The sequence below is a fragment of the Mus pahari genome, chromosome 23, assembly GCF_900095145.1.
Source record: "Mus pahari chromosome 23, PAHARI_EIJ_v1.1, whole genome shotgun sequence".
Taxonomy (NCBI): domain Eukaryota; kingdom Metazoa; phylum Chordata; class Mammalia; order Rodentia; family Muridae; genus Mus; species Mus pahari.
The window spans coordinates 34,994,256-35,016,969 of record NC_034612.1 but is presented as its reverse complement, the minus strand read 5'-3'; the positions used below and the strand labels follow the sequence as shown (position 1 = coordinate 35,016,969).

General features: G+C 47.1%; 1 protein-coding gene and 1 non-coding gene across 4 annotated transcripts in view; both read left to right on the top strand.

The window, feature by feature from the left end:
• Smurf1 (SMAD specific E3 ubiquitin protein ligase 1) overlaps positions 1-22,714 on the top strand; it is an 89,585-nt gene that overhangs the window by 4,847 nt on the left and 62,024 nt on the right. The window lies entirely within an intron of this gene.
• LOC115063099 lies at positions 1,066-1,173 on the top strand. The gene has a single exon (XR_003842983.1). It is a non-coding gene; the product is annotated as a U6 spliceosomal RNA (small nuclear RNA).

Here is a 22,714-nt window from a genome sequence, read left to right as displayed (position 1 = left end):
TGGCTCTTAAGAAAGACCAAGGGAACTACTAGGAGTGCAGACTGACTGACTGCTCCAGCAGAGAACCTGGACCAGCAAAACTTTAATTTGACCTCTGTACTATGGTCAGAGATGACCCGGTAGCTTGGGAGCGCGTCTGACAGCTTATAGCTGCCATCCACTCACTTGCAAGTACGTTTTCCTCAAACCCAAGGTGCAGGGAAAGTTGTGCATGTAGGAAGCCTTTCATGTACTTTATTCCTGTCTGTATTTTTAAGTAGTTGTGAATCCAAAGCAAGCTAGAGTTTCCCCTCTGGGTGGGTGGGTTCATGTAGTGTGTGCACAGGCATTTACATGTGTGTGGAGGGCAGGAGCAGCGTCTGGTGTTTTCTTCCATCTCCATTCTGATTTTTAAGACTGGATCTCTCACTGAACCTGGAGTGTGCTAATTCCAGTAGACTTGCTGGCCAGCTCAGGATCGCTGGTCTGTGCTCACCTCCCATCCCTTCTGGGGCCCAGCACTGGGGTAGCAGAAAAAGTAGAAGTATTAAATTTATATGTGTGTGTTCACGTGAGTGTATGTGTAAGAGAGACTGACAGACATAGTCTGGGACTTTACCTCTCTCATGTGAGTCTTCGCACTTTGAGCTCAGTGGCATCCCGAGTCTGACGGACTGGAAAGGCTCACCCTGCACTGCCTCAGCTCTGTACAGATTCCTGGCTAACTCTCCGCTAGCTAGACCGCCTGTGCAATTCACTTGTGGCACTGGATAGAAGTTAATCTAGCAAATCATGGCCCAGTTCTCACCCCAGCAGAACAATCTCTTCACAGTGCGCTTGGTTTCCTGGCTCAGGATATTTACATGGGTCGGGTGTTTTTGTAATTTTAAAGCAATGTTGAAAGTTAAAGTTTTGTTTTTGTTTGAGTCCGGGTAGCCCTGTGTTGTGGAACTTACTCTATAGACCAGGCTAGCCTCAAACTCAGAGATCTGCCTGCCTCTGCTGGGATCAAAGACATGTGCCACCACTGTCCAACTAAAGTTAAATTATTTTAAACAAATGTAGAATTTTAAAAAGTCTATATTCGTGCTTGCTTCAGCAGCATATATACTAAAATTGGAACGATAACAGAGAAGATTAGCATGGCCCCTGTGCAAGGATGACACGCAAATTCATGAAGCGTTCCATATTTTTAAAAAAGTCCATTTTCATCACTGACCCATTTACACACTGCCTAGTCGGTGGCTTTGTAGGTGAGTTTTGTGTAGGGAAGCCACAACTTAAATTTGTTTGCTCCCCGGGTGCTCGTCCCTCCTTCTTGCCCTCTCCCTGACGGAAGGAAGGTTCCTGTGGACAGCTCAAGGAGAGCCTGAAGGAAGTGTCTCAAAACCAGAGTGGCCCTTCGATTCGGGTGTCTTCTTCTTCAAATGCTAGAATTACTACTGCGGCCCTAGAACAAATCTAACCCTACTAGATATTTGAATGAAATGAAATATTTCTACATTTCTGGGTTAATGGGAGTGGGTGGAAGCTGTTTACTGTTTTAAAACAAGGATTAAGTGATGGGAGGTTGCTGGAGCTGGTGCTAGCCCCATCTGTAATTCCAGCTGCGGGCACCTCCACTGCAGCTGAGAGGAGTTGTAATTGGGTGCGGAATGTCGCTGCATTGAGTGTCACCAGGCAGAAACCCAGGCTGCTGGCTGATGCAGTTCTGAAGTTTTAAGCTAACAAATCAAACTTGGATGTTGCCCAAGGGAGCAGAACCTAGGACCGCTTTGGTTGGAGCTGGCGGCCAGAGGCTCTGTGGACCATCTCTGGAGGCGATGGTACTTTGTGGTGCTGTAGTCAGTGACTTAGGAATCAGGTGTGAATCAGCTTTCCTGGAAGCACTTGGGTGGAGAAGGGGATGTGTAGAGTTAGCATCTTGTTATGACTTGTGTTCTCAAATCTGAGACAGGAAACGTCTCCTTTTTCATACCACTCAAAGCCTGACCAGAGTGGGTTAATATTTCAGTGAAGAGGTGTGATTTATTTATAGTATAGGTAGGGTAATGTAAACACAGGGCTATAGGTGGCAGTTATGTCACCCTCCCTTCTTTCCTCCCTCCCTTCCTGTCTCACATAGTCTGGTAGGGTAGAGTGGTACAGCCTTCCCTTCATCAGAGCAGAGCTTATAACTTTGTCCCTATTGCACGTGACCGTGGTCTGAGGAGGGCTAGGGCGTGCAGTATGTAGAGGGGTCACTGAAGGACGGGGCTCTGTTGGTGCCTTGTCCACGCTGGGGTAAAACTTGATGACTGCTTTGGGTTCAGCTCTGCCCCTGTAACTAACTCCCACACCCAGAAGGGAGCCCAGCAAACGCATTGATTCCCTAAGCTGCACTTTGGTTGTCAGGGTGGTGGTGTCTGTGTGTCTGCCCGGAGCGAGGGTTCTCTGACGGCCCCCAACTCATATGCAGCTCCTTTACTTCCTGAATGCTTTGATTACAGCAACAGCACGAACTGCCATTCTGATCTGTTCAGGGCTGGGCATCAGACCCAGGGCTTCCTGCATGCCAGGGAGGCCCTCCATCTGCTGAACTCGATTCCTGCCTCTTCCATTTCTCTCTGTGCTGCTGAGGGTTGCCCAGGGCCTTGGCCACTCTAGGCGGGTGCTCTGTTGCCGCTAAACTGCATCTCTATCCAGCTGTTATTCCTCACACCCAACTAGACCATGATTCTCAACCTTCCTGATGCTGTGACCCTTTGATACAGTTCCTCATGTTATGATGACCCCCCAACCATAAAATTATTTTTGTTCCTACTTCAAAACTGTAATGTTGCTACTGTTATGAATCATAATGTAAGTATCTGATGTGCAGGACATCTGATGTGTGACTCCTGTGAAAGGTCACGCACCTCCCCCCCCCCCCCCCCAGTTGAGAAGAACTGAAATAGACAATAAAGGCAATGCTGCACTTTGAGACCGAAGACAGTGTATGGAGCTGATTGGTAAACATGGAAGATAACATTCACACACAAACACTGCTTTTCTGTTTTAGAAAGTTTGCTGGCACAATAGTGTTGATGAGCCCAAGTGAGCGGCTCTGTGTGTGTGTGTGTGTGTGTGTGTTGGGGGTGAGAGTGTTGTGTCCTGTTTTAACACTGCCCATTTTACGTTCTTGAGACAAGGTCTCACCACTGAGCCAGGAGCTTGGTGGATGGCTTACCAATGCCACCGGTCCCCCTGTCCCCACCCTCCACAGTCCTGGGTTACAGGTGCTTGTGTGGCCATGCCTGGCTTTTTCTGTTCCTTCTGGATTCTCATGCGTGCACGCTCAGCGTGTTCACTGAGCCATCCCCCAGCCCCAGCGTCATCTTTAGTGGTGAAGCCGTGGACATATGATCAGGAGCAATTAGTTGAGTGGTGGATTTGATCATGGTTGTTAGCTGGAGAAGAATGTCAGAGTGGGAAATGAGGCAGCTGTTACTTGTAGATTGAGTGTATGTTGTGTTTGGAGACAGGTTTGCTGTAGCCAAGGATGACCTTGAACTCTTGATGGGGAGCCCCCATCTCCCACTGCTGGGATTTTACAGGCATGATTATGTTTTTTTAAAAAAATCTAAAAGATCAGCTAAAACTCAATTACAAGTAGTGCAGACTGTTAGTAGAGTAGCGGGTGGACAGTTTGTCTCTGGTAAAAAGTATGAGGTGAGTATACAGTGGGGAAGGCGGATGTGAGCTTTGGTAGTGTGTGAGGTGTGTTCAGAGGGAAGGGGCAGGAATGGGGCATGCAGGGGCATGGTGGACAGACCACAGGAAAGAGAAGATGGTGGATTACAACCCAGGAAACGGCACTCTGTTGCTCCTACAGCGTCTTCTATCCTCTCATTATCCCCTCCATCCTCTCTCCCCTCCATACAGCACCCTCATTTCTTCTTGGAGGCAGGGTCTCATTCTGTAGCCCTGGCTGTCCTGGAACTCGCTCTGTAGAGACCAGGCTGGCCTCGAACTCGTAGATCCCCTCCATGATGTACCTCCTTCATGCTGGGATAAAAGGCGTGGGATACCATGCCTGGCCCAAATGTATTTTAAAGACTACAGTAGCATCTCAGCGTGTGCCTATATTTTGGATTGTTTCCTCACCAAGCAGTATCCTGGAAGCTGTGCAGAACCGGATATTTGGAGCACCTGTCTATTGCTTGGGATAAACTTCTCTTTTTGGATGTTTGTTCTAACACTGAGGCACCCTCCCTCCCTCCCTCCCTTCTTCCTTGCTCTGTCTTGTTACAGCATACCTCAGGGTTTGCTCCGCACTCAGCCAGCGACTTGAGAGCCTGAGGTGGATTCTGAACTCTTCTCTTGTTTGGACAATTTGTTTATTTATTCAGGGACATCTCTGACTTATTTCTGTGAAATACTTTGCATTTCCATCTGAGGTGCTAGGCGTGAAGTGTTAGCAGTATTTTTAAACCAGTGTCAGTGTATGCCTGTGCTGAACCTGAAGAGTTTGTTTTACGTTTATTTGGTGTGGGGGCAGTGAGGTTGTGGGGTTGGACACGAGCGTGGAGGTCAGAGGACACCTTGGGAGTCAGTTCTCTCCTCGTACGTACACATGGTCCTAGGGACTGAACTCAGGGCCTTAGGCTTGACCGCAGGCGTCTCTACCCACTGCATGGGCTTGCTGGCCAGGAGGTGTTGTTTATTTGAATTTTTGAAGTGCCTAAGGATATTTTAATATCTGAGTCCATAAAAGCAGAGAAAGCAGTAGCGCCTATGGACTTCACTTTTACTTCTTAGATCTTCGGGATAAAATCCAAAGGTGTGCTCATTTGCACTTGTGCATCTGTTACGGTCTGTCACAGGAGAGCAGGGTAGCATGTGTTGGCGAGGCTTCTGCTTCAGGCCCGGTCCACCGCTTCACAGTGTCTCGTAGTCTCCAGGGAGCGCAGACAGCACCGCACGGGAGCCTAGCTTACACAGAGCCGTTTTCTGTGTGCACTTTTATTTCTAGGTTAAAAAATAGCATGTGATTTATTTTATTCCCTGGAAACACATTGTACCAGAGAGAAAAAGGATGTTCTCTCGTCCTAAGTGAGGAGCAGCCTCCTGTGAGGATGCAGGATACAAGGAGATACACTTAACTGCGGAGCGAGGCTCTAATCAGAGTGCTTAGTGGTCATGTATAGAAAAGGGCTGTATTTAATCAACATACCCCTCTTAGATCTTAGAGAAAATAACTTTCATTTAGAAATTGACTGCACTGAAATCAAAGGACACTTGGGATGTCAGTTCTTTATTCCCACCATGTGTGTCCTGGGGATTGAACTTGCATTGCCTGTTTGATAACAAGCATCTTTATTGGCTGAGCATCTTGCCAGCCCAATACTTATAAACTGAAACGGTCTTCGTTATTTTTTAGAAGGCCTTTTTTCTCTCTGCAGTTGTGCAAGATTGGAAATTTAATGTAGATGCTTGTTATTTATTTGGTTTTACTATTTAGTCTAGACTGGCCTTGAACTTAAAACCCTCTTGATTCAACTACCTGAGTGTTTGCATTACAGGTGTGTGCCTCCATGTGTGATTCTTACTAGATGCTTTAAGCATAGCATGGCTTCAAGGTATTGAATGATTTGTCTGTTTATTTATTTTGTGCTTGGTATCCAACCTAAAGCCTGGATGGAGCATGTTGGACAAATGTTCTACCACTGAGCCACACCCCCAACCCCTCACTGGGGGATTCTAGGCAGGGGCTCTACCACTGAGTCATATTCCAGCCCCTCACTGGGGGATTCNAGGCAGGGGCTCTACCACTGAGCCACACCCCCAGCCTCTCACTGGGGATTCTAGGCAAGCACTCTGCTATTAAACTGTATCCCTAGCCCTCAAAGGGTCCTTTTGATTTTCTTTTGCTCACAAAGGGAATCAAGCCTCCTTCTGCATTCTTCATCTCATTAAATTTCCCAGTTGCCCTTATCCAGATTGTCCCTCATACCGGATTTATCCCTGGGGCCTCTGTCTCTGGTGCTGATGTTTATCTGTGCTCTGTCCTCTCTTTGCACCCCCATCCTGGTTGAAGTTGGATCGTCTTTTGCTTGCACAGCTGCACCTTTCCCTGCCTAATATAGATGGCTCTCCAGTCACTTAATCCATCAGCTACCATGTAACTTACCTTCACCGTGTCAAAGATACTCAGAGTGGTTACAGTAGGGTATGACAGTACGTACCTGTAGTTCCAGCACACAAGACATACAGGCAGGAGAACCACCAGTTTCAGACTAGTTGGGCCATATAGTAAGACATCTTAAAACAAAACAAAGCTCAGGGTGTGGGGAAGGAGGTTATAAACGTCCTTGCTCCTGCCGGTTTAGAGCAGAGCTGGTTGGAGAGACTGGCTGCTGCCTTCTCCTGTTCTCCTGCTTCAGCCTTTGCCCTTGCTGCCCTGTCCCCTCCTATAACAGGTCTGCTGAGGCTGGTCAGTGGACTGTGTCACTGTGAGGTGGACCTCTCCATAGGCTGATGATTTAGTGATGGCCAGAAACAAGCTGAGTCACATCCAGGGCAGCCGCACAGGACGGTACATCCCACACCCAGGAAGCCAGACTGAAGACTTCTCATTTGAGGCTTGATTGTGCCAAGTAGGCTCTGGATGCAGAAGTCTCCTGAGTTGGGCTCTCTGCTTCTGTGTGTTAAACTGGTCCTTTCCTAAAGAATAGAGTAGCTCTCGTGTGTTTGTGTGTTGATGTAGGTATTTTACTTATTTAATGTGTTTGGTTGAGTGCTTATGTGTGTCTATGTGCGCATGTACATATGAGTACGTGTGAGGTCTTCTTGATGGTCCTTCACAGACCCAGAGTCACCGCCAGCTAGCCAGTTTGCCCTGGGATCCCGTCTTGGCCCCCCAAACACCTGGGTTACAGACAACATCTACTCTTGCCCACCTCTGTAGGTGGGTTCTGCGAATCCAAACTTGGTTCTCATGCTTGTGGGGAAGCTGCCTTATCCACTGAGGCCGCTCCCCAGCCCTGTGTTGCTGTGTTTCAATCTGAACATGGCTGTCTAACACCAGAGCATGTAGACCAGTGGCTCTCCAGCAAGGGCGTGCGCCTTCTCAAGAGCGCCATGAGGTGCTAGCACACATTCCCATCTGCCATGAGTCTGTGCATGCCATTGGTGTGCAGTGGGTGAAAGCAGCTGCTCTGTGGCTCCTTTGCAGACCCCACACAGAAAATTCAGTTCAGATTGTGAGCAGTGACGGAGAACCCTGGGTGTGTGTTGAGAGGAGAAAGTGGATCTTTCCCGGTGGTTGTGTGTAGTGTGGAGACCCGTCACTGTAAATCCTTGTTGTCAAGCACAGACATAACAGAAAATTACTTTGTGGTTGGATCTATTAAAGAAGACCAGGCCGCAGAAGGAAGCAGGGGGTGCTCCCTGCTGCGGTGGCCCCAGCCTCTGCTTGTCAGCTTCCATGTCCTCAGCTCCTAGATTGTCATGGTCTGGAGGAACAGCCTGGTTTTGAACTCCATATCAACAGGCTTGCATTGAGTCTTCTCTGGCTTCTACAAGTCAGGGTCGTGTGTGTGTGTGTGTGTGTGTGTGTGTATCTATGTGCTTGCATGTGTGTGCGTAGGCCAGAGAACCATCCTGTGTTGTGGAGATACATACCATCTTGTACTTTGAGACAGGGTCTCTCAGTACATTCTCTGCCCTTCTTCACTCTCAGCTCCAAGCCTGCCTCTGAAGTGTACAGGGCCTCTTCCAGCAAAGATCCACTTTCTCCTCTCTCCTAGGTCCTTCCTGATTGATGTGAGAAAGGACACACTTCCAGCAGGATACTGCCTCAGTCTGTATCCCATAATACTCGTGTCGACACTGGTGGCTGCAGGGCCATAGTCTGATTGCTTTTCAGTTAAATTCTCTGGCAGGGTTAGGGGCTGTCATTGTCATTCACCTTGCTTCCAGTCTCCAGCAGAGGTTTGTTTTGTTCTGGTTTTCATTTATAAGGTACCATTTTTTTTCCAGTTATTTTTCAAAAGCAGGGTACTTTCAGATTTAAGTAGCAGAAAACCTAGCTTGAATGGCTCAATAGGGAGACTTGGTCTGTTCATTAAAACATCCCGAAGCAGTTGCAGTGGCCTGGGAGGGCTTGACTCCTCTTGTTTCTTCTTCTTGTGCTCTCAGGTGGCAGGCAGTTAGGGCCAACCATGATTCAGTTGGCAGAGTGCTTGCCTGCATGCCCCGCTCCTTCCCCAGCACCATGGCAAGGAGGTGTGGTGGGGCTTGCCTGGAATCCCAGCACTTGGGAGGTGGAGGCAGAAGTTTAAGGTGATATTTGGTTACTTAAGGACTTTGAAATAAGCTTGGGCTACATGATCCTGTCTCAAAACAAACAAAAGCCCTTCTCCTTGTGACCCCTAAACAGAGAAGGGTGCATGCTGGGAGTTGGTTTCTGGCTTTAGAGCCAACAAAGACTTAACAGTCAGCTTTGTGACTGCTGGGCCTTGGGGTTGAACACTCTTGAAGTAGTGTCTTTGTGATACTGGCTTTCTGTGTGCTGGGTGTAAGGACAGCCAAGGCTCCATTTAGTGCTGGTCTGAAGAAGCAGCAGGCTTCTTTATAGTGGTGTGAATGGAGCCAAAGACATGTGTTTGTAGAAGTGCCAAGAATCTTTGCTAGGGTTAGGCATAGTCTGTGTGAGTCTACCCCAGCGAGCTTTGTGTCATGATTATAACTGTGTGAGTCTACCCCAGCGAGCTTTGTGTCATGACTATGTATGACTGGTTTCTAGATTAAGCCAGGCGTGTTGGTGGTACATGGCTGTAATCCCAGCTTTCAGGATGCTGAGGCAGCAGGGTCTGGAGTTCGAGGCTGTCATGGGCAACATAGGAGACGCTGTCTGAAAGCACCCTGGGGTTGTGTGGTACTTTATTTGGGATACCTTTCGTAGTAGTTGGAATGCCGTTTGATGTTGTTTCTTTAGACAGAACTGGGCATTTCTGAGGAAGAACAACAGATCAGTACATGAGCATTGTTCTAAGCTGAATTTAGCATGGGTTGAAAAAGGGAATTTAGATTTTGTGCAAAAATACAGGTTTTTGGTTTTGTTTTTTGCTTTTTTGGTAAATGATGTAACCCTGCCTGAGAACCAGATTTCACCCAGGCCTACATGGAAGGAGAGAACTGAGGTCTGCAACCTGCCCTCAGTTCCCCACATAGCTGCTGTGGCACAGGCACACACAAATGCTAGAATCGCTTGGCATGATGGCACACACTTTAATCCTGCCAGGGGTCTCTGTGAGTCCGAGGCCAGCCTGGTCTACAGAGCAGGTCCAGGACAGCCAGAGCCACACAGTGAGACAGTCTCAAAATAGCAACAAAACAAAACTTAAAAAGCCAAAAGACCTAGAGTTAATGTCTTCCTTTTGACAGGGTCTCATTCTGTGGGTCTACCCTTGAACTTGGGGCAGCCTTGTTACCCAGCCTCTCAGGTGCTGAAAACCAGGATGCCTGGCTTGTTGTTGTTGTGTGTGGGCATTGATTTATTGATGTGTGCGTGTGTGTGCCTATGCTACAGCATCTGTGTGGATGTCACAGGACAACTTGAAGAAGTCAGTTCTTCCTTTCTACATTGGCCTGAGATTGAACTCAGGTGAGTGTGGCCAGGAGAGCCATCTTGAACCTTTAGACCAGCGGCTCTTTATCTATGGGTCATGTGACCTATTTGGGTGCTGGATAACCTTTCCACAGATGTTACCAAAAGGCCATTGGGAAACACAGATTTATATTATGATTCATAACACTAGCAACAAAAAATAGTTTTATGGTTGGCAGTCACCACCACATGAGGAACTGTATTAAAAGGTTTGCAGCATTAGGAAGGTTGAGAACCACTGCTTCAGACAGTCTCTCATCCTCTTACTGCCTTGACCATCATGCCCAGCAGCCTTGGCTACATTTTAAAAAGAACAAAAACAAAAACAGAAACAGGAGATGTGTGTGTGGATAATTAGGAGCATCTGCGAGCATTGGGATGAAGGAGACATCTGCTGAGGCTGCTGGTCCCTACACAGTTCTCCATAGGTGCTGGGTGCTGTTCCTATTACCTGATTCCAGGGAATCCACTGTGACTGCCTAAGAGTCACACTCCTGTCTTGTGTGCCACTGAAAAAGAAACTCTAGTGATGACAGCACACCATTCATTGGAAGATATCAGATATGCCAAGTTATGAGTTGGTGATAGATGGCGTATGGCTCCTTCCGACTTAAAGTCCTGAGAGTTGTTTGCATGTCACACTTTAATGCCATCTGTCCTCAGTGTAAACACAGCACAGGGTGAGTGAGGTTTCTTTCTTTTCTTTTCTTTTCTTTTCTTTTTTTTTTTTTTTTTTGTACTAGGCATTTAGGTTTGGTCTTGTGAGTTGCAGTATAGGAAATGACCATGTTGAATTATCTTAGGGTTAGGTGGCTGGGTTGGATGACTCCAGATAGGCATGGGAACATCATTTGCTTTTCTTTAGTTTAGAAAAAAAAGATATGTATATGAGCCATGCGTTCAGAAACCTTGTAAGAATTGCGGATAGACCAGTTTGGAAGCTGAAGGCGGGGGAGGGGTGGCGCTGCCCATCACCTCTTTAGTGATTCAGGTTTCTTGGCAGAAAGCCCGCCCTGGAAACCTCCTTAGCTACCTCCAAAGACTTGCAGCTTTGGAGAACAATGTTGGTGTTTGGAAGCAATGGGTCGTAGTTGGGTTTCACTGTGAGTTATGCATGGGCTGTATGCTGCAGGGGCCGAGTGAGTCATAGGCCGCCTAGCAGCCACTTGGTGTGGTGGAGTTGATATAGGACATATTAAATGGTAAATATAGACTGTCCTGGAACTCACCCTGTAGACCAGGCTGGCCTCAAACTCAGAGATCTGCCTGCTTCTTCCTCCTGAGTGCTGGGATTAAAGGAGTGTGCCACCACTGCCTGGCTGGCACCATTTCTGCTAAGAGCCTTGTCTGTTGAGCACTGTGGATGGCTCCCAGATAAAACTACCTTTGCTTAGTCAGTGTCTCATTGTGTAGTTCTGCCTGTCCTGGAATTTACAGACAACCACTTGTCTGCCTGAGTGCTGGGATTAAAGGCGTGTCCACGATCTTTTAAAAAAAAAAAAAAAAATCCATTTCTTAGTGTTAGTATCGAATGATTCACAGGCATTGTTCGGGGACACTTCCCGCATTATTTGTGGCTTACTCTTGGTTCCAAATTGCCAGATTCTACTTTAAAGACAACCATGGAAGGGCGGATACCTTGTTGGGTTACTTTGTCTTGAGTACAGTTGGCATGTAAAGTATTGGAATTCTTAAAAAAAAACAGAATTTTACTATGTATCCCAGGCTGGCCTTGAAGTCCTGATTGTCCAGCCTCAGGGTCCTAAGTTTGGGGTGGACAGGAATGTGATACCATGCTCAGCTTATACTGGAGTATTATTTGAAGGTGTTGGTTATAATTTTATAAAACGTGATTCCAGCATATGTGGTGACTTACATTGTAGGTGGCCCTAGCACTTAAATTTGGAGACAGAGGGATCAAGGCCATCTTCAACTGGAGGCCATCCTGGGCTATATAAGACCCTGTCCAAAACCTAACCAAACCAACCAACCAAATAACAGCAACAACCCCCAAACCAATGTGTGTTTATGTTTTAATGCATCCTGAATTAGAAGTGCTGCCTTTTCAAATAGAGAGCCTGGCAGGGTTTACTTTCAGAATTGTGTACAGGGCTCATCACAACAGGGTTAGAAATAGGCTTTACTTTAGGAAAGGAAGAGAAAGTGACACCTAATTTGAAATAAAAGGAAAACTACTCTCCGTGGGGGAGATTAACCAGCTGGGATCCCTTCCTGGGCACCGGTGACCAGTGTGGCTTAGACTGAAGCGGCTGTCCGTCCCAGCAGGCTTTGCAGGGAGCCGGATTTTGCTGGTGCTGCCCCATGGGTCCAGCTCCAGCAGAGAGAGTCAAGCGCTCAGTAGTTTTTACACTAGCATAGACTGCGCTTTACTTAAAAAAAAACAACTGATTAATCACAAGTGCACGTCTCATAGCCCGGAATTTGTTTTAGTTAGTGTTTTTAAATAGACAGTGCCTGCCCGTGATGGAGAAGGCTCCCGAGGGCCGGCTCCAGTCCCAGGATCTTGCAGACAGGGGTGGAGCACACTGGTCCCCAGCCTTTGCCTTTTCAGGTAACCCAGACAAAGGGGTTAAAGTACGTTTTCCTGTTTCAGGGTGTGCCTGAGTGGCTCAGTCCGACCCATGTCTTCTTTCCCATTTCCTGGTTGCTTTGCTGTTCCATGAGACTAGCTTGTGAGAGGTGGCTTGTCCCCCTTTGGGGCTGAGATGTTACATGATCCAATTCTATCATGGAGTACCCTGAAGCTGTGTCACAGTGAACAGCTCAGCCTGGGTCCCTTCAGGATCCTCTGGAGCCAAGGTGTTTGTTTCTTCCATTCCATCCTTCTGTAGCCAACTGGTACTGGGCACCGGAAAGGCTGTGCCAGCCAGGGAGCCAGCCCTTGTTAGATTAATTTGTTTCTGTCACCTCAGCCCCTCCCAATTGATACAGCCTGTTCCTTTTTGGCAGCTGTGAAATGCATGCTACTTTGAGTGAACCCAGTTCAGATGATCTGATAGTTTGTTAAAGAACAAAGATCACCTAGTGGAAGAGTAACAATTTTAAACAACACCAAAGTCTTTCCTACAAATCAATATACACCAATGGGTGCTTTGTAAAACAAACAACCCCCCCCCAAACAAAAAAGCCTACCTACTTGTTAAAAAATATAAAGAAGAAATAATAAGCATTATTTTAATGGGGTTCAAGTCTTCATTCTTGAACATAATTTTTGTATTAGAATATGGAGTTGTGAGGTTATTTCTAAGGGAAGAGGAGCATGGGAGCTGTGTCTGGGGGCTGGTTCCTTGCAACTAGACTCACGGGATGAAGGGGATTGGAAAGAGCTCCTGTGTGCTCCCAGTTCCATCACAGGGCAGAAGTGGGAGATGCTGACTAAGCTGAGAGGCATTGGCAAGTGTTGGGTTGGAAGGGAGCAGCTGGTGCGTCTGAACTCTCTGGCTGCTCCGGAATTGACTCTCAGTGGGCAGTGGAAGGACCTAGATGGGTAGAGGGACTGTGCACAGAGTAGGAGGGGGTGGCAGCATAGGATTGGAGCAGGGAGGGGATCGGAAAGAAACGGCTCAGGTTTTAGCAATGGAGTGGCTGAGAGGTAGGCCCCAGCACTAGAGGCCAGTGACCTGGGTCCTAACCTTGGCCTGGCTGCCATCTAGCTATGGGGAGTGGTAGGAAGGGCACACAGAGTCCTCACTTTGACTGCTGCTGCTGCTGTGGTCACTTGGACAGGAGCCTAGTAACAGTGTGCTGTCTGCTGTCTAACGAGGGAATAAATTGCCCCCTCCACAAAGTAGGACTTGCCATGTTCCTTTCTTCTGTAAGTGTAGGCTGACAGTCTCTCGGGTGGTTTACGGGGACTCCTAAGTTGGCACCAAGTTAAGCTAAATGACTTACAGTTTCTTCTAAAAAGCCATGTTGTGGTGGAGAGGTGGCACAGTGGTTAGTTAAGAGCACCACTGCTTTTGCCCATGTTGGGTAGTTCACAGTCTAGTTAACACCAGTGCCAGGAGATCCAGCACCTTCTTCTGGTCTCCATAAGCACTGCACTCACATGTGCAAACACACACAGACATGCATAATTTAGATAAAATATTTTCAAAGATTTATTTTACTGTTTTTAACACTGTATATGTATGTGGATGCATGTATATAATGTGGATTTATTTTACTGTTTTTAACAATGTATATGCATATGGATGCATGCATATAAAGTGCTGGTACCTGCAGAGGTCAGGTTTAGGTTCCCCCTGAAGTTGGAGTTATAGGAAGTTGAGCTACCTCAAGCAGGTGTTGGGAGCCCAGGTCGGATCCTCTAGGGGAGCAGTATGCACCCCGAGCCGTCTCTCCTGTACTGAAACGAAGTCTTCTGAAAGACACTGTTTAATAACTGTGCTAGGCTGTCAGGCAGGCGGCCGACGACAGGTGAGATAGTGGGTGCTGAGCTGGAGAAGGCTGGTTTTATATTTGGTACAAAGTTGACTTCCTGATTTGGTTAGGCCAACATTAGAGTTAGAGAAGGTTGAGAGGAGACTCTGAATAATTTCTACTCAAGTCTGAGACACTGTAAGTAGATAAAATGCAGCTATGGGCTGGGATGGCAGAGCTGGGGAAGAGCTCTTGCTATGTAAGCATGAGCATCCAGGTTTGAGTCCCCTGCACCCATGCACGCAGCACCATCCTGAATGCTTTGTAACCACAGGAGGATCGCTGGGGCTTGCTGGCTGCCATCCTAGCTTGGGGTTCAGTGAGTGTCCTCTGAGGCCAAGTTTAGGCTTTGGAAGTGCAGTTGGCCCTGCCTTGAGTATCCTGCTGGCTCTCTGTCATCTGCTTGCTTAAACCCTTCTCTTAAGTTCTAATTGGATCCGGACGGTGGCTTGTTCAGTGGGTGGTAAGCTGGTATTTGTGTGGTGATTTTTTTCTCCCTCCCTTTTGGCGCGGGGCCTGATCCACTTGCACTCAGATACTACAGGAAAGGCTGGTCCAGGCTAGAGTATGCAGGCTTGGGTGCTTAGTGTGGGGGCACAACCCCCAGCAGCTTCTGCTTCCCTTCCCTTGGGGCTGTGCTGGCCCACCCAAGCTAGAGCTTCGGCCCCTTCACATCCAGTGTTTGGGTTCACCCTGCCCCAAATATTCTAGAACAAGAGACTGTCAAGTGCTAGCTTTAATGCTTCAGGATTGGAGCATAATTCTTTGTGGAGAGGGGACTATTATGGAAACAAGGTCAGAGTTAGTATTTTGTTTTAAAAAGTATATGTATTTGTGTCCCCATGTGTATTTGAATACAGTGCCAATGGAGGCCAGAGGAGGGTGTTGAATCCCTGTGAGCTGGAGTTACAGGCAGCTGTGAACCACTTGATGTGGGTACTGGAAACTAAACTAGGGTCCTCTAGAATAACAGTAAATGTTCTCAACCAGTGAGCCATCTCTCTGGCCAGCCCCTGACTTAGGCAGTATATTGGAAGGTGAGTGTGCCTGTTGGAAGCTGGATGCAGCCTGGGGTTTAATCCCTGGCACGTAACCAGGTGTGCTGTTGCATAGCAGTGCTCAGGAGGACCAAACATTGAGAGTTATCCTTGGCTACACAGAGAATCGGGGCCAGCCTGGGTCAGACCCCAGCTCTAAAGAAGAAAGGTAGATGTTGGGAAGGGGACACTGATTTGGGGCCATGTAATAACAGTAGAGATCTGTCCGTCACTAAAGCTTCTGTTGTTTCTGAGCAGGAAATGTGCTATTCAGTCTCATTTAGTTTCCTCCTTTCCATCTCCTTAGGAGGTGGCTTGGTTTCCTGTCCCCATTTTGGAGACATGCAGGGCAGTGGAATCGGTGGCCCAGTTCTAACCCACACCTCTGGCCTTGGGCAAATCGGGAGGTTCATCTTTCAGCTCAATCGCTCCCTCATCGGAGTGTTGCAAGGCTCCGGTGAGGAAACCTAACACTCCTCGGATGCTCAGCTCGCAGCAGAGGCTGGCCTTGCCAAGGGTGTACTTGAATGTTTCTGTGAAAGTGGACTCAAGCTAAGGGTGGCATGGAACCCTTGGCTTCTAACTTTACAAACTGGAACTGGAGGAGAGATTGTGTCCAAGTTAAAAATGTGTGTGTGTGTGTGTGTGTGTGTGTGTGTGTGTGTGTGTGTGTGTGAGAGACACATAGCCCAGATGGACCTTACACCCTGGCTCTTCTGGGATTAGAAGCATACACCACCATGCTTGGCTGTGTCTGTGGTGCTGGGTATGGAACTTGGGCATCTGAACTAAACCCTTAGCCTCAGTCATTAGGCTTGGGGAATCTCTGACCTGCCCTGGAAGGGATCAGTCCAAGAGTGGAGTGTGGACCAGGACGTGTCTGTCCCTTACTGGATGAGAGGAGGAGGAGGAGGAGGAGGAGGAGGAGGAGGAAGAGGGGGAGGAGGGAGAATATATGTCCTCACCACATTGTGCTACCTTTGCCAACATAATATTTATTTATCTTTTGTTGCTGTTTACAACATGGCTGACTTACTAAAAATAGAGTAAACTTTACCTTATTAGTTATTGCGAGGCTTTTTTGAAATGTTACTCAATAATTGCAGTTCCATTACACAAGTTCAGGGTTGGGAAAAAAACATACCCAGAGAGAAAGGTATGGTGGCACATGCCTGCAATTATAGTGCTTGGGATGGGGAGCATGTGGGTCAGGAGTTCAAGGTTCTCTTTGGCTATATAACAAGTTCCAGACCAGCCTGGGCTACACAAAAGCCTCTGTTAGAAAACAAAATGCAGTCTCAGTGACTTGTCAAAGACAGAGACGTCTCCGTGGTTTAATCGCCCCTGCTGCACTGTGACTCTGTCGTTTTCTTGGGAGAACTTCATTTGATTTCCATTTAGTCTACAGTGCAGGTCGTCACTGAGACAGAGCAGCCTGTACCTCTGCTTAGTCAGGCTGTGAACTTGAGAACAAGGTCCAGGGAAGTTCTCTGAGCTGAATACTTACTGGATTCTAGAGCCGTTTTGAGTGGGACCCAACTCTCCAAGAGCCCCGAGAGAAGGGACATGAAATTATCACTCTAGGACTGAGTTTGCCTGTGTGTGGTGCGCAGGTAAGGCTACTAATGTTTCCAGAATTCTAGAGACTTAAGCCGGGCCTGATGGCACACACCTGCAATTCTTGACTTGGAAGGCAGGATTGTGCGTTTCATACCAGCCTGGCCACATAGCAAGACACTGATCAAAAAAGAAAACAAACAAACAAACAAACAAACCAAAGCAAGCCAAGCAACAACACAAACCAAACCAAAAAATCCCAATCAAATGCAAATTAAAAGCAGGCCATTCGTTGCTAACAGCATGGAGAGTGTCCCAGGTGGTGCAGTGAGGGCACAGTGGCCCTAGGTGGGGACCTTGTCTGCCAGCAACCCTCATTCCCATGAGCCCTTGGGCTTTGTTTGAGCGGCGGTGCCCAGGAGTCTAGCCTCCTCTTGGCCATGGTGCTATGGTTTGATCTCTCAGCTGTGTGGGTGAGGTGTGAGTGGACATGTTAAGTGGTTCCCGCCTGCCACAGGCACTGTGAGGAGACCTTTTGGGCAGGGGCACCAGGAAATTCTCCTGGTGGCCAGAGCCCAGGCGCTTCCTGGGCTGCTGTTTACAGGGGTTCAGCTTTGTTCCCAGAGATCGGGGGTGGGGGTGGGGATGGGGGAGCAGTCTGGGAATGTTTCCCAGCAGTCTAGGCGTGGAGCAAGGAGGCTTAAAAACGGCCAGAAACTTCTTTCTCTGTCTACAGACACAGCTACAGAAAAAGACGCTCCTTAGACCAGGATAGATTAATAATTTTAAAAGAACATGTACTGTTTTTGTTTTAATTTGGTAACCGTACGTTCCAGAATTAGCTTTTAGCTTAGTATTCATGATTTTTTTTTTTTTTAGAAAAATGTATTAATCTCAGCCAGGCACGGTAGTACTAGCACGCCTTTAGTCACAGCACTCAGGAGGCAGAGGCAGAGGCAGGTGGATCTCTGTGAGTTTGCGGCCAGCCTGTTCTACATTTGGAGTTCCAGACCTGTCAGGGCTACATAGTGAGAGTCTGTCTCAAAAAACAAAACAAGAAAACCAAAACATTCATCACAACAAGTTTGACCCTTATCATTTCCAAGTTTGTCCGATAAGTGGCCCATCTCCCCCTCTCTCCTGACTCAGCTGTGGTACCACTGAGACCCTGCTACAGAGCAGTCCCCGTTCCTAGGAAAAGCCCTGTAAAGACTGTTCCCTTTAGCTCATTGTCCCCTTTGCTAAAAGATTTACACATCTTTGGTCTCTTTGATCACTAGTTAGGAGCCAGTGTGTTTGGCTGTGAGCCTCAGCCTGTCTTCCTTAGGTTCGGTGCATTGCTTTGTGTTTGAAAGTGTCATGGCTCTTCTCGCCACACTACCGTGTGGGCTCCGAGCAGCGTGGCTGGCAAGGGTGGTGCAAGTCTTGAACCTAAATTTAGATTCCTTCAGAGGGTTTGGAAGCACTTCCTCAGGTCCACAGGCTTCCATGCTGCTGTGCATCTCCCTTGGGAGGCAAGAGTGAAGGCGGGGCTGGAAGGGCTGCCTCTGTGGGAGGAGAGCTGGCAAGATGGCTTGGAGAGCAGAGGCACTTGCTGTCCAAGCCTGACGACCAAGTTCCAGAACTCACATGGTGTCAGGAGAAAACTGACCCCACAGGTTGCCCTCTTAAGTCCACATGCGTGCTGTGGCACCGTACACATCCCCATAAAAATACTTCATGGGGAAGAAAAGGTGGGAGGGGCTAAGTACTGATCCAGCATAATAAACACACACACACATACACACACATTCGTGCACACGCACACACAAGGAGAGATTTGGGTTTGGTGGCAGTGTGCCCACACGTATTCCATGTGTGTGGGTGTTTATGGTTTTATTCTTTTGGATTCACTGTCTTCTGTTAGACTGTGATGCCTCCACCCTGAATGATCTGTTTGATTGTGGTAGCTTCTCAGTGAGTTTTGACATAGGGGATGAAAGTCCCTTTTCTTCTTCTTTTTATTTATTTATTTATTTATTTATTTATTTATTTATTTATTTATTTATTTATTTGGTTTTTGGTTTTTCAAGATGGTTTTTCTGTATAGCCCTGGCTGTCCTAGAACTTGCTCCATAGACCAGGCTGGTCTCGAACTCAGAAACCCGCCTGCCTCTGCCTCCCAAGTGCTGGGATTAAAGGGATAAACCACCACTGCCTGGCTCTTATTTGTTTTCTTTTTGTTATGTTTTGTTTTTTCCAAGTTAGCTTCAGGTGTTTGGAATCCTTGTGATTTCATATGGGTTTTATCAGGAGTGTACAATTCCTGTTTTTAAGAGGCAACTGGGGCTTAGGAAGAGGTTGCTGGAGTCTTTAGACTGATTCAGAGTCTGTTGCAATTTTTCTGTTACTAGCTTGGACTGTTAACGAACATGGGCTATCTTTGTGTTCAGTTGTCTTTTTAGTTTCTCACCAGTGTGAGTCTTATGTATTTTTCTCTCTCGTGTTACTGTAGTTGTCCTTCTCCTTAGTTTCATTATGGACTGCCATTGGTGTGTGTAGCATTTGAATTTAGCGTATTAATATTCTGCAGTTTCACGGAGCTCCTGCCCTGGTTGGCTCTGATTTTTGTGTGTGAGTATTATGTTTGCGTATGTATGTTTCTGTGTAGGAGCAGTAATGTGAATGGGTCCCTAAGGGTTTTCTGTGTGTGGTGTTGTCATTCTTGGGTGAAAATTACTTTCTGATCTGAATGCCTATTGTTTGACAAGAGCAGACAGTCTAGTCTTAGTACTAGGGGAGGAGGTAATCCAGGCAGTCCCCACAGGTAATCCCCAATGAGTGTAATGCCAGCTGTGGGTTCCGGAGATGCCCTTTATATAAGTGAGGGTGCCCCTTCAGGGGTGGGCTGTTGAGTGTTTCATCAGGAGAAGCTGTTGGAATTTGTCAAATGCCCTTTCTGTTTTATTTCAGCTATACCATGGTTTTGCCCTGCCCCCTTATTCTAATACAGTGCATTATACCCCTTGCCTTCTGTATACTGAATGACATTTTTCCTCCTGGAATGAATCCTGGAAGGTGGTGCCTAGCACCTTCCGTGCACTGCTGTCTTCAGCTGGCTAGTCTTGTGCAGAAGTGTCTGCATCTGTGCCCTTCACTGCATGTCTGCTGTGTCCCAAGCATGTGGATAATCCTTCCTTCCTTCCTTCCTTCCTTCCTTCCTTCCTTCCTTCCTTCCTTCCTTCCTTCCTTCCTCTGGAGTATTTCTACTTTGCCTCGTCGTTGTTTGTGTGTGTGCCTTGGCACTCAGAGGATAGTCCTAGGTGTCAGGCTTTGCTTTCTACCATGTGTGAGACCGGGTCTCATCACTACTGTGTCTGTGGGCTGTCCGACTGGCTGGCTGGCTGGAGATGCTCTGGACATTCTCCTATCCCCAGTAGGATGTCTGGGGTTACGGAGGCATGTTATAGTGGCCAGTTTTCTAGGGATCTGAGCTCAGGTCCTCATGTCTACACAAAGCATTGCCTCCCCAGCCCCTCTCCTCGGATTTTCCCTTGAATTGAATGCTCTGATGATTTGCCATGTGCAGACACTCCAGATCTCCTGCAGGCCAAGGAGAAAGTCAGTGCCTTCACAAGTGCACATGCTCCGAGTCTCCTGCAGGCTGAGGCGCTGCCTAGTGATTTCAGACAGGCAGCCACTGCAGATACTCAGTGATTTCAGTGTCTTCAAATGGATTGAAATTGTGTGTGGCCTAACTAGTCACTTGGAGAATGTCCTGTCCACTCTTAATAAGGATGTGGCCTCTTGTTGCTGGGTATTCTGGAGCCGTTAGATCTACTTGGATTATGAGCTTGTGTAAGTCTTCTGTTTCCTTGGTGACCCGTATGGGTTTTCTGTTCATTACTCCAATGAGTTGACGTCTCCAGCAGCCATTGGAGGGCTGTATGTTCGCCCACGGTTCTCAGTCTGTCCTGCAAGTGTCTGAGACTTTGTAGTGAGTATACATGTGTTTGTAATTGTTCTATCTTCTTGAAAATGGACCTGCTTGCCATTACATAAGAATCTGGTTGTCCCCTGTGACAATTTTTTGGCTGCAGGTGTCTTTGAGCTGGCATTAATACAGCTGTCCCATTTGTTGGAAGTCACATTTTGTGTAGATGAGCTCTTTCTAACATTTCATCTTCAACCTGTTTGCCTGTTTGGATTGAAAAGGGATCTCTGGTAAGCCAGACAGCACATTATAGATATGTGTTGTAATCTGTCCTGGCGATCTCTACCTTTAATTGAAGAGTTTAACTTAACTGTGTTCATGTGATTGCCTTATTTTTGGAGGGAGGGTTTTGCTGGAGAGATTTCTTAGTGCTTAAGAACCCTCACTCTTTTTGTAGAGGACTTAGGTTTGTTTCCAGCGCCCACATAAAGGGCTCACAACTACCCATACCTGCAGTTCCAGGGGATGAGATACCCCCTCTGGCCCTCAAGAGCCCCTGTGTGCACATGGTGCACATAAACTCATAGAGACTCACATACACACATCAATTTAAAAATGCTTGTACAAGAACTCACCATGTAGCTTAGACTGGTCTCTAAACTTGTATTTCTCCCATCTCTGTTATGCCTACAGCTGTCACAGGTGCGTGCATGGTGGCCAGCTTGAGTCTGCCTTCGGTTTCGTGTCTTACATTTTCTCATCATTCTGCCCTCCATTGTTGCTCTGATTATATTAAATAGATATTTTTCTACTACAGCATTTTGATTCATTTTTATTTATTTTATTTTATTGTGCACGTTAAACTATTTTCTTAGTGTATATTTTGTGGACCACAATTAAAATCTTAATTGTAACTGTCTAGTTTGACTTAATGCCAGTGTAATTGGTGAGGTATTGGGAAAGATGCTCCCATTTTCCCGTTATTGACACAAATACATATCCTTACATTGTGTGCTCATCACCATAGGTGAGTGGTTTGTTTTGAAATCATATTTTAAACAAAGAGGTTACAGGCTAAAACTATAGTCCTGGACTTTTGACTTTACCTCTGTATTTTCCTTTATTTATTTTATTTTATTGAGACAGTTCCTCCTTGGCTGGTCTAGAACTTGCTCTGTAGACCAGGCTGGCCTTGAACTTATGGAGACTACCTGTCTGCCTTCTGTCTTTGTCCCATGTGGAATGCTTCATCTAGCTCTGTCACTCCAGTTTCCCTATCATCTTCTCCTCCTCCTCCTCCTCCTCCTCCTCCTCCTCCTCCTCTTCCTCCTCTTCCTCCTCTTCCTCCTCTTCCTCCTCCTCTTGTATTTTTATTTTTATGACCACATCCAATGCTGTGGCTGGATGGGCCAGCGTTTTCTTAGCCCATCCTTTGCTGTTGGAGCACTCAGTCTTCAGAGACTCGCCGGGTAGCACTTGCAGATAGCACCTCTGTACATGCTCCAGGTGTCCGTGGACGGCACTCCCAGGGCAAGACTGCACACATGGGCTGGAGGGATGCTGGCCAGTAAAGGTTAAGGCTCATGACCAAAGGCCACATGCTCTGAGAACTGTCTAGAGAGTTGGATTCCTGTATGGTTGTATGTCTAACTCAGTCTACTTGTTCACTGTCTTTTGTTGACCTTGATTTTGCTAGTCTGGCAGGTGAGAAATGGCACCTCCGTGGAGGCTTGGCCTGCATCTGTTGTGTGAGGTTGAGCATCCTAACGGAGCTGGGGGCCAATCAGAGTTATTTTCTGTGTGCTGTTTGTTGATATTATCTCTCCCAGAGAAGAGTGGGGCTGCTATTTGGCTGCACTAGGTTTCTGGGTTAATTTGAAAAGAATATGATAACGTTAAATCTTTCCCACCACAGTTCAGATTTCCCTGAGTGCTCAATTCTTCATGTATGAAGCTTAATTTCTACTGATGTTACCGCTCATGCTCAGAGCTGGGGGTCTTATCTTTTTATTACACGTTCCTTTACACACAACCTTCCACCTACTCACCTTTGAGCTGAGTGTGTGTGTGTCCACCGTTCTTACAGAATCCCTTCCACCCACTCACCTTTGAGCTGAGTGTGTGTGTGTGTTCACCGTTCTTACAGAATCCCTT